The following is a 9,497-nucleotide window of genomic DNA, read 5'->3' on the forward strand; positions in this document are numbered from 1 at the left end:
ATATATATAAAACATTAAGTGGGGAAACTTTAAATATATTTGCTTTAAGGCAACAGCTTACTGACTGCACTTGACCATTGGTTTAATCTAGATCTTGGGATCTTGGCAAATACTCTAATAGAGAAAAGAAAAAGAAGTGCAAAATGGATAGGAAAGAGACAAACTTGTAATTTGCAGATACAAATTATTTACCTGGAAAAACAATTAGAATGAGTAAAAGCATTCATTAGGGTTACTATATCAGTAGCATTGCTCAGATTATTAGTGGGTTGGGAATTAGATAAAAACAAGATATCATTTGCAATAGCTTCTAGGTTAACCTAGCCAAAAATATAAATGATGTAAATCTTATGTATGATGAAAATCTTAACTTTAGAACAAGAAAAAGGTGATCTAAATAAATAACAAAAATGTCATTATCCTTGTGTCAATCAAATTCACTGAAATTCCAATCAAAATGGATTTTTGAGGACCTTGAGTAATTTGATCTAATAGTTACACAGAAAAATAAATGTCTACAAGTAACTAAGTCAATCTTGGGGGTGGGGATGAAGAGGAGAGATTAGCCCCACCAAATATGGAGACACAATAATAAAAATTGTGGTTTTGACACAAGACCAGACACTAGACTGAGGAATCAGAATAGAATTTGAGAAAGACCTATCTACACATGGGAACTTCATATACAATATCTCTAACAACTGCAGGGAAAGGAAGAATTATAGTAGGGACTTGGAGGCTGTTTTTGCAAAAAGCACTGACTCTTCACTTGGGCCTGCAGATGCCTGATGGGTAACTAAAAGTAGGACAAAAACTTGCATCTCTGCCTTTGCTTTATTTCTGTCTCCTTTGCCTTGAACTCTGGGTCAGATTCCTGTACTTAAGCATGTTAATCATTTAAGGAGCATCCACTGAAAGCTGGTAATCCTCTCCAAGAATGAAGATGTCAAGATAAGAGTAACTTTAAGTTATTTTCAACAGATTATCAATTGCCAGCTTTACGACATCCTGTCCCAGACCCCTGGAGTGGCGCCTAGAAGTCTTTAGTCATTGCCCTAAATTTATTTCCAGAAACAGTGAAGCCTTGCAAGCAGATCACCCCACGATATGACTGCCCCCTAAATAGGAGCAATCATCTCATGGGAAACAAATTGCCACCCTTTCCAGGATCACAGATCTGATAGAAACACATCACGTGAAGAAAAATGAGATTGCTCCTGAGCAGCAACCAGGCAATTTCCTAGGCATCCAAAGCAGACTCCTATCACTGCCCCCTCCGCAGCAGTAATTTTCTTAATACTGATGAGACTCAGTGCCATCAGAACTGAGATAATGATCAAACAGACCCATCTGACCAAGTCTGCTTGGCTGTGTATACTTCTGTCCCCTTCTCTACGTAATCTTGGAGCTCATGTCAATACCCTCCAAAGACAGGACTGTAACACTTGATCTGCCTTGTCTTCCCAATGTAGTTCTACTGATCAATCCTTTCCTGCCTTTCACCATTACTCTTTCCATTTGATTTCCAGGGTGAGCTCCCCTGTGGCCTAGGACTCTAGTAACAGAATTATTTAGTAGATAGTGTAGGGAAAACTGGCTCACCATATGGAGAAAACACCAAAGAGGTGCATGTCTAACAAACTGCACTTACAAAAAACAGACTCAAAATGAATGAAAGGCCTAAATGTTAGAGGAGTAATACAAAGTCAAGGTCAGATGTAGTAGTGGCACACAGCTATAATCCCAGCTACTCGGAAGGTTGACACAATTGCAAGTTTGAGGCCAACATGGGCAATTTAGTAAGACTCTGTTTCAAAATATAAAATAAAAAGGCTGGGAGGGGCTGGAGTTGTGTGTGGCTCAGGGGTAGAATGCTCGCCTAGCACATGTGAGGCCTGGGTTCAATCCTCAGCACCACATAAAAATAAATAAATAAAATAAAGGTATTGTGTCCAACTACAATTGAAAAATAAATATTAAAAAAAAAGGGCTTGGAATATCTCAGTGGCAGATCATCCCTGGATTCAAACTCCAGTATCACAAAAACAAAACAAAAAGTTAAGAGAAGGTAAGTAGGACTTCCTAAATAAAACCATGAAAGTTCAAATCATTCAATAACAACATACATTTATGAATTTGCATCAAATGTATACAAATATTTTATTTATTTTCCTGAATAAAACTATGAAATTTCAAGCCACTCAATAACAACACACATGCATGAATGTGCATCAAAAATAAAGATACCTATTCTTGAATAAAGTAACAAAAACATTTCCATTTGGGATAAGGTACTTGCAATACTTAATACCAAGATGGGATTAATATCTAGAATACACAAAGAATTCTTGCAAATCAACAAGAAAAAATCATGAACCCCAACAGATAAACTGATGGAAGATGTAAATTGGCAATTCTCAAAGCAGGAAACTCAAAAGGCTTGGAAGCATATGAAGAAATGTTCAGGGTTGGGCTTGTAGCTCAGTGGTATAGTGCTTGTCTACTATATACGAGGCATTGGGTGTGATTCTCAGCATGGTATACTTAAATAAGTAAAATAAAGGTCCATTACTAACCAAAAAAATATTTTAAAAAAATGTTCAGACTCCTTGGTAATCAGAAGAATGAAAAGAAAAAATGAGATGCCACTTGACATCCATTGGAGATTAGCATTGTTTGAAAGCTGGATGGGGCCACCTGTTGAGGGGTTATATAGCCTTAGGAATTGAGTGATAGAGGGAGTGGCAACAAGGCAACAACCTGGAGAGAAAATTAGTCAAATAAGATGTATACACCTCCTGACACTGCAGTCCTGCTCCTGAGAATGTACTAAAGAAATCATCCTCAGGAGGGTGTCACGAGCCATCCATGGTTTGCATGTGGGTCACCCCACATGGAAGCCTCGTGGACAGAGACATCTTGTGCCTGGAAATGGCCAGTGGACATTTCCTCTGGTCAGTTGCACAGGGACAATGTGAATCTCTTTCCCACTCTGCTTTGGCCTACGCAGCACTTGAGGTAGGTGTGACCTGCCAAGATGTCAATCAACCTTCTGACTGCAAGACATCAAGAAGCGAGACTCCACTCTTGAAATCTTATCCCTGCCTTTGGTGTAACCCCTTAAATAAACCACCAGAGCCATTTTCCCTTTGTCTAGTTCCAGAACCCAGGTGCACTAGATCTATCAGGGGCTTCGTGTTATGTAAATATATTTCTGAGTATCTGTGTTTTGTTGTTTATTAGTTATCTGAGATTGTAAGTTTTAGGGTGACTTGGATTCCCCTGGGCAGAAAGAAGAACCCCTTCAAGAGACACTGGCTGTTGTTAATCCCCTGGAAAGGAAGGATCTACCAAATGTTTGTGAATATTCAAAATATATACACACAAGCAACAACACCTATTTTTACAAGAACCCATTTCTAAAAGGATACACATTAAACACATTAGGACAGTTGTCTCTGGGAGAGGAGGAAAATGGGAGCAGGAATGGAGATAAAAGTAATCAGAGAAATTAAACAAAAGGGTAAGGAACAGACTCACCATGAATACACAGCCTGGAACCCTGGTAAGAAAAAACAGAAGGTAAAGAGAGCAAGCCAGGTGATGTCAAGTTCATGAGCTCAGCAATCTCAGCCTGAAACAGAAATAGCCTTTGGACATTAGGTCAGACTTGTTCACAAACAACTGAATGGCCAAACTGAAAAACGGATATTAACCAAAGGACTAAATTGATACCAGTGTTTTCTCCAGCACTAAATGCTCTGAGAAAACTGAAGGAACATCAAAAGATTTTAAGGGAAAATATTTTGACATGAATATAATGCCGAGTTTTTTAGATTTTTCATGAATGATCACACGTCAAGGTGGAGATGTTCACTACCTACTTCCTCATCAGAAGGATAACATGGAAAGACAGAGTTACAGGACGGCTAACAGACGTGATCTTGTCTTCCAGCTGCAATTGACTGTTCAGAATACTGTTCTAAGGATCGAGCTGGTCTATACAATCTCAGCACCTGGGTTAATTAGTAACATCAGCCACAGGCCCCTGTCCCATATGCTAATCCCCTGTGCCCACAGAGAAAGGAGTGTGGAGGTCAGGACTGACAACTGTCTCCCTCTGGGGAGTGGGATGGGGCCTAGACAAGTGGGGTGTTCACTTTGAACCCTTTGGTATTACATAGACCTTTTGCAAGTATGAACTACATTCATGACAATAAATGTAATTATAGTTTGTGATACTGAGGATTTAACCCTGAGGTGCTCTACCACTGAGTACACCCCCAGTACCTCCCCTCTTTTTTTTTTTTTAATTTTGATACAAGGTCTTACTAAGTTGCCCAGGCTGGCTTGGACTTGCCATCCTCTTGCTTCAGCCTCCCAAGATGCTGGGATCACAGGAGTGTGTCATCATGCCAAGCTTGTATAAAATTTTCAGTGTGTGTGTGTGTGTGTGTGTAGTATAATCTCTGTGTGGGGTACATGTATGTGTCTGTGTGTATGTATGGTTCTGGGGATTGAACCCATGGCCTCGCACATGCTAAGCAAGGGCTCTACCACTGAGCTACACTGCCAGCCTCTATTGTATAGCTTCTGAGACACCAATTCCAATTTTGAATATTTAATTAATGAAATGAATCAAATAAATGTAGAGTTGCAAATAGCCTGATGTCTGTGGTGGAGTATGAATTTTTTAAATGTATAATAATGTCATAATAAATACATATCAACCAGCAAAAAATCAAAATGAAGATTGTTATAAATCCAAACTGAGACTCAATCTTCCCTCACTTCATTAAATGCCCCCCAAACAAAGGAAAGTGCCAGAGGACTCATGCAGTTTACCTCTAGAGTGACATCATGTTATTACTCTTTTACTGATGAATTAAACGTCATGCTTTATTTGGATTTTATTGATTTTCTTATTAATGTGCTTTTTCCCATTCCAGGATCCCATCCAACACATCCAACATTTAGTTGTCCTGTGTCCTTAGTTTCCTCTAGGAAATCCCTGAATTTTAATCAGGGCTTGGCCATCTGCCATTGGCTGTGATTTCTGCCAAAGACCCTAGACCACCACCCCTGTGGTAGGTTGAGAACACTCACCCTGGATCCTGGTTCCTGGGGCCTTGATCTGCTGATGGGTGCAGCACTGATTTCTGTGGTGTCCTCTTCCTCCTCCTCACAGGACAGTCTCTGCAGCTGAGCTATCCCCAGAAAGGTGCACTTGTGGCCTGGTGGGGACAGTGCCAGCAGGGGCTATAGCAAATGGAGCTATAACAAATGGGCCCATCTGGTAGCTCTGCCCTTAGCATACGCCCAGACTTGTTGCCTTTGCAGTCACTCTGGGGTGACTGACCTCTTGACTGAGTGGCCTTAAATGGCAAGCAGGCTCCACCTGCCTTTCACAATCTGAAAGAATCAGGAGCTCAGTGCATTCCATCATAGTGGAGGGCCCCCTCCAGGCCTGTGTTTCTCGTTATTATCAATCTTTAACTAAAGAGCAGGAGTCAAGGCTGGCTTTTTATAGCCTTTGCTTTCTCATAGTGAAGGTCATGCATCATGTGAATTTCTTGAAAGGAGCTATAAAATCAGGCCTTTGGAGGGTGGGGTTGGGGAAGACTGTGTGATTACAGAGGAGGAGCAGGAGCAGGCTTGACACCTTGGGGAGGGAGCAGGAGTCAGGTGCTCCCCTTACCAGGCCAGACCCATTTAATTCTGACAGTCTGTGAACCCTGGGCTTTTCTACCCAGTGTCTCTGCATCTCCAGCAACCACTATCATTAGCTCAGAAAGGGGTTTTCATTCCATAAATGCAGAAATAGAGGCTGAGTGAGGTTGAGTGTCAAGCTGAAGTTCCTTTATGAGTTAAGCTGTGGTCAGCAGTGTGGATGACAGCATGGTGCAGAGGGAGAGACCCAACCAGGAACCTGAGGGCACATGGAACCCTAGCTCCTTACCACTCTGTAACACATTCATTCATTCATCCACTCAGGAAATATTACTTAAACACCTACTGGGTGTATACAGGGTAAACTAGACAGGTGAGGACACTGCTATCTTGGAGCTCAAACTCCAGGGGAGGTAGGCAAAGTAAGACATAAATGAGATAACTGCAGTTAGTGATAGTTTCTGTGACGTTTACACAACATAATGATCTAGAAAGAGATGGGGTGGATAGCTATGATTAATATATTACTATACTAAAAAATGAACACTGAGTTAACCATGCAAAGACCTAGCACAGCAGGTCGAAGACACTGAAGAAATTATGAGCTTAATGAGCTGGAGAAACAAACAGTGGCCCAGGGGCTAAAGCCCAGTGATGAGGGGAAATGGCTTGAGAATCCTTCAAACTTTCTTTCTCTGGCTCTCTTCCTCTTCCTGCTTCTCTCTGTATTATGACAGGGACAGAAAGGCTGACTTTGCTAAAAGCAGTGACTCTTCATTTAGGCCTGCAGATGCCCAGTGGGTAACTGAAAGCAGGGTAAAACTTGACATCTCCACCTTCATTTTATGTTTGTCTTCAGGTCTCTGCTCACCTCTGCATATAGGTATATTAATAATTTAAGGAGGGTTCATCTGAAAACTATAATACAAATTTCATTAGCCATAAATTTATCTAGCCTATCTTTCCCCTTTTCAAAACTGAGGCAAAATTTGTAGCATCCTGGAGTGAACCTGAAAGAAGTCTTCAGTTGTCCTACACTTTCCAGGAATGGTAGGAGGCAGTACATCACCCCTCTATGAGATGGATCCCCTAAACAGGAGCAATCAGCAATCATCTCATTGCCCCCTCCCAGGATCACAGGTCTGTTAGATAAACATACTAAGCAACAAACAGAAACTCCCTCAAACAAGAACTTAAAAGTCACTTTATAAAACCAAACTGAGAGACTATCAACCAGACCACAGTTTGACCAAGACTAATTATACTCACCTCTCACTCCCATCCAACTCTTTTTCTTCTTAAAACTTCAGTTCAGACCAGGTTGGTGGTGCAGGACTGTAATCTCAGCAACTCAAGATAAACTGAGGAGAAAGTTTCACAAATTGGAGGCCAACCTCAGCAACTTAGTGAGAACTTATCTCAAAATAAAAAATAAGTTCACAGGTAAAGCATCCCTGGGTTCAATCTGCAGAATTTCAAAAACAAAATGAAACAAACAAACAGAAAACCACAATTCAGCTGGTTGTGGTGGTACATGCCTGTAATCCTGGCTATTTAGGAGGCTGAAGCAGGAGTTTTGCAAGCTCAAGTTCAGCCTGGAAAAATATATATTTTTTAATATTTAAAATATTTTTAAAAATATTTGAGCAGGGCTGGGTTGTGGCTCAGAGGTAGAGTGCTTGCCTAGCATGTGTGAGGCACTGGGTTTGATCCTCAGCACCACATAAAAATAAAATAAAGATATTGTGTCCACCTATAACTAAAAAAAAAATAAATATTAAAAAAAATATTTGAGCAAGGTGCGATGACGCAGCCTGTAATCTCAGTAGCTTGGGAGGCTGAGACAGGAGAATCACGAGTTCAAAGCCAGCCTAAGCAACTACAAGGTGCTAAAGCAACTCAGTGAGACCCTGACTCTAAATAAAATACAAAATAGGGCTGGGGATGTGGCTCAGTTGTCAAGTGCTCCTGAATTCAATCCCTGGTACCCAAAAATAAATATTTGAATTTTTTTTTTAGTTGTCAATGGACCTTTATTTTTGTTTATTTATATGTGGTGCTGGGAATCAAACCCAGTGCCTCATACATGCTGGGCAAGCACCCTATCCCTGAGCCGCAACTCCAGCCCCTGAATCATGTTTTTGTAAGAACATTTCAACCCCTCCACTTCTTACTTCTGCCTGGAACACATATATAATGGCTCAAAGGACATTCTAGGGCTGAGGTCATTGAATAATAATCAATGGGACAAATCTGACCTGCAGCATTTTTTTTTATAAATAAAGTTTTATTGGAACATGCCAGGCCCATTTGTTTACATAGTATCTATGATTGCTTTATTGCTACATTAGCAGAATCTACCAGTTGTGATACTGATTATAGGTCCACAAAGCCTGAAATATTTAGTATTTGGCTCTTTACGGAAAAAGCTTGCCCACCCAGAAGACAAGATAGAAGAAATTGGGGTTCTTGAGAGATTTCATGGAGCTGAGCACTCTATTTGCCCCTGGGCCACCTGTCCACTTCTGGAATGCTATGGGAGAAAAAAATGTGGGGATCTCTGTTACAGAAATGTAGACTAGACTATAATGTAACAAATATATGCACCACCCATGTTCAATAACTTGGCTGAATAAGTGAAGAACCTCTGTCTTTCCATCCTTGCCTCTGACTAGCTGTATGACCTTGAGCTGGTAGTCATTTAGATCGCAATTCCTTCCTTCCTTTCTTCCTTCCCTCCCTCCCTTCCCCTTTCCTTCTTTCCTTCTGTCCCTCTTGTATTTCACTATGTTTTTCAGGCTGATTTGAAACTTGTGATATCAAGTGATCTGCTTGCCTCAGCCTCCTGAGTAACTGGGACTCCAGGCAAGCACCAGACCTCAATTTCTTATCCAACAAAATAAAGTTTTATTTTTTAAAAAAAAATATTTTTAGTTGTTGTTGAACTTTTATTTTTGCTTATTTGTATGTGGTGCTGAGAATCGAACCCAGTGCCTCACGCATACTAGGCAAGCGTGCTACCGCTGAGCCACAACCCCAGCCTCAAATAAAGTTTTATAAGGACTAAAAGGAGAAAGTATTTTAGAAATTATTATCAATAGGGGGCAATTGTGTCATGATAAAGTCCAGGCACCCTTTAAACTTGGAAGTTTTCACTGGGACCAAGCAGTTACCTTTTCTACTCAACAAGGTAAAAACCCATGAGGAAAAACTTTTTCCTTGTGGAAATACATGCTGAGCTGTCCAGGGTCCTGACCCCCTCAGCTGGGGCATTTTAACCTCAGCCCAGGGATAAAGGTTGGGTAAAGTCCTGTCCTGAACTCTAGGGTCCAAGGGGAAGCATATTCTTGCTTCTCATCCTCCTACCTCCCCATAGTAAAGGCATAAAACCTGCTAAGGCTTCAAGGTGGTGGATGCTGCTTTGTACTTCTAGGTCGAGTTGTTCTGCTCTTCAGAGTAGGCTGTTCACTGTCAGTTGATGCCAGGAGGGGCGGACAGGTCCCTGACTAGCTGTAGGTTCTTGTGTGGGTGTTACTGGGGATTGACTCTGGGGTGCTGTAAAACTGAACTTCATTCCCAGCCCTTTTGATTTTTCCTTTTGAGACAAGTTCTCACTAAATTGCTGATGCTGGCCTCAAACTCCAGATCCTTTTGCCTCAGCCTCCAGAGTAGCTGGGATTACAGGCATAAGCCACCACCTGGTGAAGGCGTTCCTGCACCCGCTGTCGGACAGGGTCACAGCATGGCGGTTGCTGCAGCAAGGCCGCACCATCTGAAAACTGGAACCATTAGGAATGTTAAGTGTTTTGTTTATGATACTCATGATA

Source organism: Marmota marmota, unplaced genomic scaffold, assembly GCF_001458135.2.
Source record: "Marmota marmota marmota unplaced genomic scaffold, marMar, whole genome shotgun sequence".
Lineage (NCBI taxonomy): Eukaryota > Metazoa > Chordata > Mammalia > Rodentia > Sciuridae > Marmota > Marmota marmota.